We start from the raw sequence: 10652 nt of genomic DNA, 5'->3' as shown, positions 1-10652 counted from the left end.
TGTTTAGTGTATAAATATTAAATACATGTTTAGTGTATTAATATTAAATATGTGTTCAGTTTATTAAAATTAAATAAATGTTTTTGTATTAATATTAAATACATTTTTAGTGTATAAATATTAAATACAGGTTTAGTGTATTAATATTAAATATATGTTTAGTGTATTAATATTAAATATGTGTTTAGTTTATTAAAATTAAATAAATGTTTTTGTATTAATATTAAATAAATTTTTAGTGTATAAATATTAAATCAATGTTTAGTGTATTAATATTAAATACATGTTTAGTGTATTAATATTAAATACATGTTTAGTGTATAAATATTAAATACATGTTTAGTGTAAAAATATTAAATCAATGTTTAGTGTATAAATATTAAATACATGTTTAGTGTATGGATATTAAATACATGTTTAGTGTATGAATATTAAATACACGTTTAGTGTATGAATATTAAATACATGTTTAGTGTATTAATATTAAATACATGTTTAGTGGATAAATAATAAATACATATTTAGTGTATTAATATTAAATACATGTTTAGTGTATAAATATTAAATACATGTTTAGTGTATTAATATTAAATACATGTTTAGTTTATTAAAATTAAATACATGTTTTTGTATTAATATTAAATACATTTTTAGTGTATAAATATTAAATACAAGTTTAGTGTATTAATATTAAATACATGTTTAGTGTATAAATGTTAAATACATGTTTAGTTTATGATTATTAAATACATGTTTAGTGTATAAATATTAAATACATGTTTAGTGTATAAATATTAAATACATGTTTAGTGTATTAATATTAAATATGTGTTTAGTTTATTAAAATTAAATAAATGTTTTTGTATTAATATTAAATACATTTTTAGTGTATAAATATTAAATACAAGTTTAGTGTATTAATATTAAATACATGTTTAGTGTATAAATGTTAAATACATGTTTAGTGTATAAATATTAAATACATGTTTAGTGTATTAATATTCAATATGTGTTTAGTTTATTAAAATTAAATAAATGTTTTTGTATTAATATTAAATACATTTTTAGTGTATAAATATTAAATCAATGTTTAGTGTATGAATATTAAATACATGTTTAGTGTATAAATGTTAAATACATGTTTAGTGTGTAAATATTAAATATATGTTTAGTTTATTAAAATTAAATACATGTTTAGTGTAAAAATATTAAATACATGTTTAGTGTGTAAATATTAAATATATGTTTAGTTTATTAAAATTAAATACATGTTTAGTGTAAAAATATTAAATACATGTTTAGTGTGTAAATATTAAATATATGTTTAGTTTATTAAAATTAAATACATGTTTTTGTATTAATATTAAATACATGTTTAGTGTATACATGTTAAATACATGTTTAGTGTATTAATATTAAATACATGTTTAGTGTATTAATATTAAATATATGTTTAGTTTATTAAAATTAAATACATGTTTTTGTATTAATATTAAATACATGTTTAGTGTATACATGTTAAATACATGTTTAGTGTATTAATATTAAAAAAATGTTTATTGTATTAATATTAAATATATGTTTAGTTTATTAAAATTAAATACATGTTTTTGTATTAATATTAAATACATGTTTAGTGTATTAATATTAAATACATGTTTAGTGTATAAATGTTAAATATATGTTTAGTCTACTAAAATTAAATACATGTTTTTGTATTAATATTAAATACATGTTTAGTGTATTCATATTAAATACTTGTTTAGTGTATTAATATTAAATATATGTTTAGTTTGTTAAAATTAAATACATGTTTTTGTATTAATATTAAATACATGTTTAGTGTATGAATATTAAATACATGTTTAGTGGATAAATAATAAATACATATTTAGTGTATTAATATTAAATACATGTTTAATGTATTAATATTAAATATGTGTTTACTTTATTAAAATTAAATACATTTTTTGTATTAATATTAAAAACATGTTTAGTGTATGAATATTAAATACACGTTTAGTGTATGAATATTAAATACATGTTTAGTGTATGAATATTAAATACATGTTTAGTGTATTAATATTAAATATGTGTTTACTTTATTAAAATTAAATACATTTTTTTGTATTAATATTAAATACATGTTTAGTGTATTAATATTAAATACATGTTTAGTGTATAAATGTTAAATACATGTTTACTGTATAAATGTTAAATACATGTTTAGTGTATTAATATTAAATATGTTTAGTTTATTAAAATTAAATACATGTTTTTGTATTAATATTAAATACATGTTTAGTGTATAAATATTAAAAACATGTTTAGTTTATAAATAATAACTACATGTTTAGTTTATAAATATTAAATACATGTTTAGTGTATTAATATCAAATATATGTTTAGTTTATTAAAATTAAATACATGTTTTTGTATTAATATTAAATACATGTTTAGTGTAAGAATAATAACTACATGTTTATTGTATGAATATTAAATACATGTTTAGTGTATAAATATTTAATACAAGTTTGCTGTATTAATGTTAAATACATGTTTAGTGTATGAATATTAAATATATGTTTAGTTTATTAAAATTAAATACATGTTTTTGTATTAATATTAAATACATATTAAGTGTAAGAATAATAACTACATGTTTATTGTATGAATATTAAATACATGTTTAGTGTATAAATATTTAATACATGTTTACTGTATTAATATTAAATACATATTTAGTGTATAAATAATAACTACATGTTTAGTGTATGAATATTAAATACATGTTTAGTGTATAAATGTTAAATACATGTTTAGTGTATAAATATTAAATATATGTTTAGTTTATTAAAATTAAATACATGTTTAGTGTATTAATATTAAATATATGTTTAGTTTATTAAAATTAAATACATGTTTTTGTATTAATATTAAATACATGTTTAATGTATGAATATTAAATACATGTTTAGTGTATAAATATTAAATACATGTTTCGTGTATGAATATTAAATACATGTTTAGTGTATTAATATTAAATACATGTTTAGTGTATGAATATTAAATACATGTTTAATGTATGAATATTAAATACATATTTAGTGTATGAATATTAAATACATGTTTAATGTATGAATATTAAATACATGTTTAGTGTATAAATATTAAATACATGTTTAGTGTATGAATATTAAATACATATATAGTGTATAAATATTAAATACATGATTAGTGTATTCATAATAAATACATGATTAGTGTATAAATATTAAATACATGTTTAGTGTATTAATATTAAATACATGTTTAGTGTATTAATAGTAAATACATAATTAGTGTATTAATATTAAATACATGTTAAGTGTATGAATAATAACTAAATGTTTAGTGTATTAATATTAAATACATGTTTAGTGTATAAATATCAAATACATGTTTAGTGTATGAATAATAAATACATGTTTAGTGTATGAATATTAAATACATGTTTAATGTATGAATATTAAATACATGTTTAGTGTATAAATATTAAATACATGTTTCGTGTATGAATATTAAATACATGTTTAGTGTATTAATATTAAATACATGTTTAGTGTATGAATATTAAATACATGTTTAATGTATGAATATTAAATACATATTTAGTGTATGAATATTAAATACATGTTTAATGTATGAATATTAAATACATGTTTAGTGTATAAATATTAAGTACATGTTTAGTGTATGAATATTAAATACATATTTAGTGTATAAATATTAAATACATGATTAGTGTATTCATAATAAACACATGATTAGTGTATAAATATTAAATACATGTTTAGTGTATTAATATTAAATACATGTTTAGTGTATTAATAGTAAATACATAATTAGTGTATTAATATTAAATACATGTTAAGTGTATGAATAATAACTAAATGTTTAGTGTATGAATATTAAATACATGTTTAGTGTATAAATATTAAATACATGTTTAGTGTATTAATAATAAATTCATGTTTAGTGTATAAATGTTAAATATATGTTTAGTGTATAAATATTAAATATATGTATAGTTTATTAAAATTAAATACATATTTTTGTATTAATATTAAATACATGTTTAGTGTATACACATTAAATACATGTTTAGTGTATGAATATTCAATATATGTTTAGTTTATTAAACTTAAATACATGTTTTTGTATGAATATTAAATACACGTTTAGTGTATGAATATTAAATACATGTTTAGTTTATGAATATTAAATACATGTTTAGTGTATACATCTCAAATACATGTTTAGTGTATTAATAATAAATTCATGTTTAGTGTATAAATGTTAAATACATGTTTAGTGTATTAATAGTAAATACATAATTAGTGTATTAATATTAAATACATGTTAAGTGTATGAATAATAACTAAATGTTTAGTGTATGAATATTAAATACATGTTTAGTGTATAAATATTAAATACATGTTTAGTGTATTAATAATAAATTCATGTTTAGTGTATAAATGTTAAATATATGTTTAGTGTATAAATATTAAATACATGTATAGTTTATTAAAATTAAATACATATTTTTGTATTAATATTAAATACATGTTTAGTGTATGAATATTCAATATATGTTTAGTTTATTAAACTTAAATACATGTTTTTGTATGAATATTAAATACATGTTTAGTCTATAAATATTAAATACATGTTAAGTGTATTAATATTTAATACATGTTTAGTGTATAAATGTTAAATACATGTTTAGTGTATGAATATTAAATACATGTTTAGTGTATGAATATTAAATACATGTTTAGTTTATGAATATTAAATACATGTTTAGTGTATAAATATTAAATACATGTTTGGTGTATTAATATTAAATATATGTTTGGTTTATTAAAATTAAATACATGTTTTTGTATTAATATTAAATACATATTAAGTGTAAGAATAATAACTACATGTTTATTGTATGAATATTAAATACATGTTTAGTGTATAAATATTTAATACAAGTTTGCTGTATTAATGTTAAATACATGTTTATTGTATGAATATTAAATACATGTTTAGTGTATAAATATTTAATACATGTTTACTGTATTAATATTAAATACATATTTAGTGTATAAATTATAACTACATGTTTAGTGTATGAATATTAAATACATGTTTAGTGTATAAATATTTAATACATGTTTACTGTATTAATATTAAATACATATTTAGTGTATAAATAATAACTACATGTTTAGTGTATGAATATTAAATACATGTTTAGTGTATAAATGTTAAATACATGTTTAGTGTATAAATATTAAATATATGTTTAGTTTATTAAAATTAAATACATGTTTTTGTATTAATATTAAATACATGTTTAGTGTATAAATAATAACTAAATGTTTAGTGTATGAATATTAAATACATGTTCAGTGTATAAATATGAAATACAAGTTTAGTGTATTAATATTAAATACATGTTTAGTGTATTAATATTAAATATATGTTTAGTTTATTAAAATTAAATACATGTTTTTGTATTAATATTAAATACATGTTTAGTGTATTAATAGTAAATACATAATAAGTGTATTAATATTAAATACATGTTAAGTGTATGAATAATAACTAAATGTTTAGTGTATGAATATTAAATACATGTTTAGTGTATAAATATTAAATACATGTTTAGTGTAATAATATTAAATATATGTTTAGTTTATTAAAATTAAATACATGTTTTTGTATTAATATTCAATACATGTTTAGTGTATTAATATTAAATATATGTTTAGTTTATTAAACTTAAATACATGTTTTTGTATGAATATTAAATACACGTTTAGTGTATAAATATTAAATACATGTTTAGTGGATATATAATAAATACATATTTAGTGTATTAATATTAAATACATGTTTAGTGTATAAATATTAAATACATGTTTAGTGTATTAATATTTAATACATGTTTAGTGTATAAATGTTAAATACATGTTTAGTTTATGAATATTAAATACATGATTAGTGTATTAATATTAAATATATATTTAGTTTATTAAAATTAAATACATGTTTTTGTATTAATATTAAATACATGTTTAGTGTATAAATATTAAATACATGTTTAGTGTATGAATATTAAATACTAGTTTTGTATTAATATTAAATACATGTTTAGTGTATAAATATTAAATACATGTTTAGTGTATTAATATTAAATACATGTTTAGTGTATGAATATTAAATACATTTTTAGTGTACAAATATTAAATACATGTTTAGTGTATGAATATTAAATACATGTTTAGTGTACAAATATTAAATACATGTTTAGTGTATAGATATTAAATACATGTTTAGTGTATGAATATTAAATACAAGTTTAGTGTGAAAATATTAAATACATGTTAAGTCTATTATTAAATTCCATTTTAGTGTATAATTATTAAATACATGTTTAGTGTATTAATATTAAATATATATTTAGTTTATTAAAATGAAATACATGTTTTTGTATTAATATTAAATACAGTTTTTGTGTATAAATATTAAATACATGTTTAGTGTATGAATATTAAATACATGTTTAGTGTATAAATAATAACTACATGTTTAGTGTATGAATATTAAATGTTTAGTTTATTAAAATTAAATACATGTTTTTGTATTAATATTAAATACATGTTTAGTGTGTTAATATTAAATATATGTTTAGTGTATGAATGTTAAATACATGTTTAGTGTATAAATGTTAAATACATGTTTAGTGTATTAATATTAAATATATGTTTAGTGTATCAAAATTAAATACATGTTTTTGTATGAATATTAAATACACATTTAGTGTATGAATATTAAATACATATTTAGTTTATGAATATTAAATACATGTTTAGTGGATAATTAATAAATAATTAGTCTATTAATATTAAATACATGTTTAGTGTATAAATATTAAATACATGTTTAGTGTATAAATAGTAAATACATGTTTAGTGTATTAATATTAAATATGTGTTTACTTGATTAAAATTAAATAAATGTTTTTGTATTAATATTAAATACATGTTTAGTGTATAAATATTAAATACAGGTTTAGTGTATTAATATTAAATACATGTTTAGTGTATGAATAATAACTACAGGTTTAGTGTATAAATATTAAATACATGTTTAGTGTATTTTTGTTAAATACATGTTTAGTTTATGAATACTAAATACATGTTTAGTGTATTAATATTAAATATATATTTAGTTTCTTAAAATTAATTACATATTTTGTATTAATATTAAATACATGTTTAGTGTATTAATATTAAATACAAGTTTAGTGTATAAATATTAAATACATGTTTAGTGTATCAATATTAAATACACTTTTAGTGTAACAATATTAAATACATGTTTAGTGTATTAATATTAAATGTATGTTTAGTTTATTAAAATTAAATACATGTTTTTGTATTAATATTAAATACATATTAAGTGTAAGAATAATAACTACATGTTTATTGAATGAATATTAAATACATTTTTAGTGTATAAATATTAAATATGTGTTTAGTTTATTAAAATTAAATACATGTTTTTGTATTAATATTTAATACATGTTTAGTGTATTAATATTAAATATGTGTTTAGTTTATTAAAATTAAATACACGTTTTTGTATTAATATTAAATACACATTTAGTGTATTAATATTAAAAACATGTTTTCGTATTAATATTAAATACATGTTTAGTGTATGAATATTAAATATATGATTAGTATATAATTACATATACGTTTAGTATATGATTATTAAATACATGTTTAGTGTATGAATATTAAATACATGTTTAGTGTATAAATATTAAATACATGTTTAGTGTATTAATATTAAATACATGTTTAGTGTATGAATATTAAATATATGTTTAGTGTATAAATATCAAGTACATGGTTAGTGTATTAATATTAAATATTTTTAGTTTATTAAAATTAAATACATGTTTTTGTATTAATATTAAATACATGTTTAGTGTATAAATATTAAAAACATGTTTAGTGTATAAATGTTAAATACATGTTTAGTGTGTAAATATTAAAAACATGTTTAGTGTATTAATATTAAATACATGTTTAGTGTATTAATATTAAATACATGTTTAGCGTATAAATGTTAAATACATGTTTAGTGTATGAATATTAAATACATGTTTAGTGTATTATTAATAACTACATGTTTAGTGTATGAATATTAAATATATGTTTAGTTTATTAAAATTAAATACATGTTTAGTGTATTAATATTAAATACATGTTTAGTGTATTAATATTAAATACATGTTTAGTGTATAAATATTAAAAACATGTTTAGTGTATAAATGTTAAATACATGTTTAGTGTATACATATCAAATACATGTTTAGTGTATGAATATTAAATATATGTTTAGTTTATTAAAATTAAATACATGATTAGTGTATTAATATTAAATACATGTTTAGTGTATTAATATTAAAAACATGTTTAGTGTATAAATATCAAATACATGTTTAGTGTATGAATATTAAATACATGTTTAGTGTATTAATATTAAATACATGTTTAGTGTATTAATATTAAATACATCTTAAGTGTATGAATATTAAATACATGTTTAATGTATGAATATTAAATACATGTTTAGTGTATAAATATTAAGTACATGTTTAGTGTATGAATATTAAAAACATGTTTAGTGTATAAATATCAAATACATGTTTAGTGTATGAATATTAAATACATGTTTAGTGTATTAATATTAAATACATCTTAAGTGTATGAATATTAAATACAAGATTAGTGTATGAATATTAAATGCATGTTTAGTGTATGAATATTAAATACATGTTTAGTGTATTAATATTAAATACATGTTTACTGTATAAATAATAACTACACATTTAGTGTATGAATATTAAATACATGTTTAATGTATTAATATTAAATACATGTTTAGTGTATTAATATTAAATATATGTTTAGTTTTATAAAATTAAATACATATTTTTGTATTAGTATTAAATACATGTTTAGTGTATTAATATTAAATACATGTTTAGTGTATAAATGTTAAATACATGTTTAGTTTATGATTATTAAATACATGTTTAGTGTATAAATATTAAATACATGTTTAGTGTATAAATATTAAATACATGTTTAGTGTATTAATATTAAATATGTGTTTAGTTTATTAAAATTAAATAAATGTTTTTGTATTAATATTAAATACATTTTTAGTGTATAAATATTAAATACAAGTTTAGTGTATTAATATTAAATACATGTTTAGTGTATAAATGTTAAATACATGTTTAGTGTATAAATATTAAATACATGTTTAGTGTATTAATATTCAATATGTGTTTAGTTTATTAAAATTAAATAAATGTTTTTGTATTAATATTAAATACATTTTTAGTGTATAAATATTAAATCAATGTTTAGTGTATGAATATTAAATACATGTTTAGTGTATAAATGTTAAATACATGTTTAGTGTGTAAATATTAAATATATGTTTAGTTTATTAAAATTAAATACATGTTTAGTGTAAAAATATTAAATACATGTTTAGTGTGTAAATATTAAATATATGTTTAGTTTATTAAAATTAAATACATGTTTAGTGTAAAAATATTAAATACATGTTTAGTGTGTAAATATTAAATATATGTTTAGTTTATTAAAATTAAATACATGTTTTTGTATTAATATTAAATACATGTTTAGTGTATACATGTTAAATACATGTTTAGTGTATTAATATTAAATACATGTTTAGTGTATTAATATTAAATATATGTTTAGTTTATTAAAATTAAATACATGTTTTTGTATTAATATTAAATACATGTTTAGTGTATACATGTTAAATACATGTTTAGTGTATTAATATTAAAAAAATGTTTATTGTATTAATATTAAATATATGTTTAGTTTATTAAAATTAAATACATGTTTTTGTATTAATATTAAATACATGTTTAGTGTATTAATATTAAATACATGTTTAGTGTATAAATGTTAAATATATGTTTAGTCTACTAAAATTAAATACATGTTTTTGTATTAATATTAAATACATGTTTAGTGTATTCATATTAAATACTTGTTTAGTGTATTAATATTAAATATATGTTTAGTTTGTTAAAATTAAATACATGTTTTTGTATTAATATTAAATACATGTTTAGTGTATGAATATTAAATACATGTTTAGTGGATAAATAATAAATACATATTTAGTGTATTAATATTAAATACATGTTTAATGTATTAATATTAAATATGTGTTTACTTTATTAAAATTAAATACATTTTTTGTATTAATATTAAAAACATGTTTAGTGTATGAATATTAAATACACGTTTAGTGTATGAATATTAAATACATGTTTAGTGTATGAATATTAAATACATGTTTAGTGTATTAATATTAAATATGTGTTTACTTTATTAAAATTAAATACATTTTTTTGTATTAATATTAAATACATGTTTAGTGTATTAATATTAAATACATGTTTAGTGTATAAATGTTAAATACATGTTTACTGTATAAATGTTAAATACATGTTTAGTGTATTAATATTAAATATGTTTAGTTTA

Source organism: Nerophis ophidion, unplaced genomic scaffold (assembly GCF_033978795.1).
Source record: "Nerophis ophidion isolate RoL-2023_Sa unplaced genomic scaffold, RoL_Noph_v1.0 HiC_scaffold_117, whole genome shotgun sequence".
Taxonomy (NCBI): domain Eukaryota; kingdom Metazoa; phylum Chordata; class Actinopteri; order Syngnathiformes; family Syngnathidae; genus Nerophis; species Nerophis ophidion.
This window is presented reverse-complemented; position numbering follows the sequence as displayed.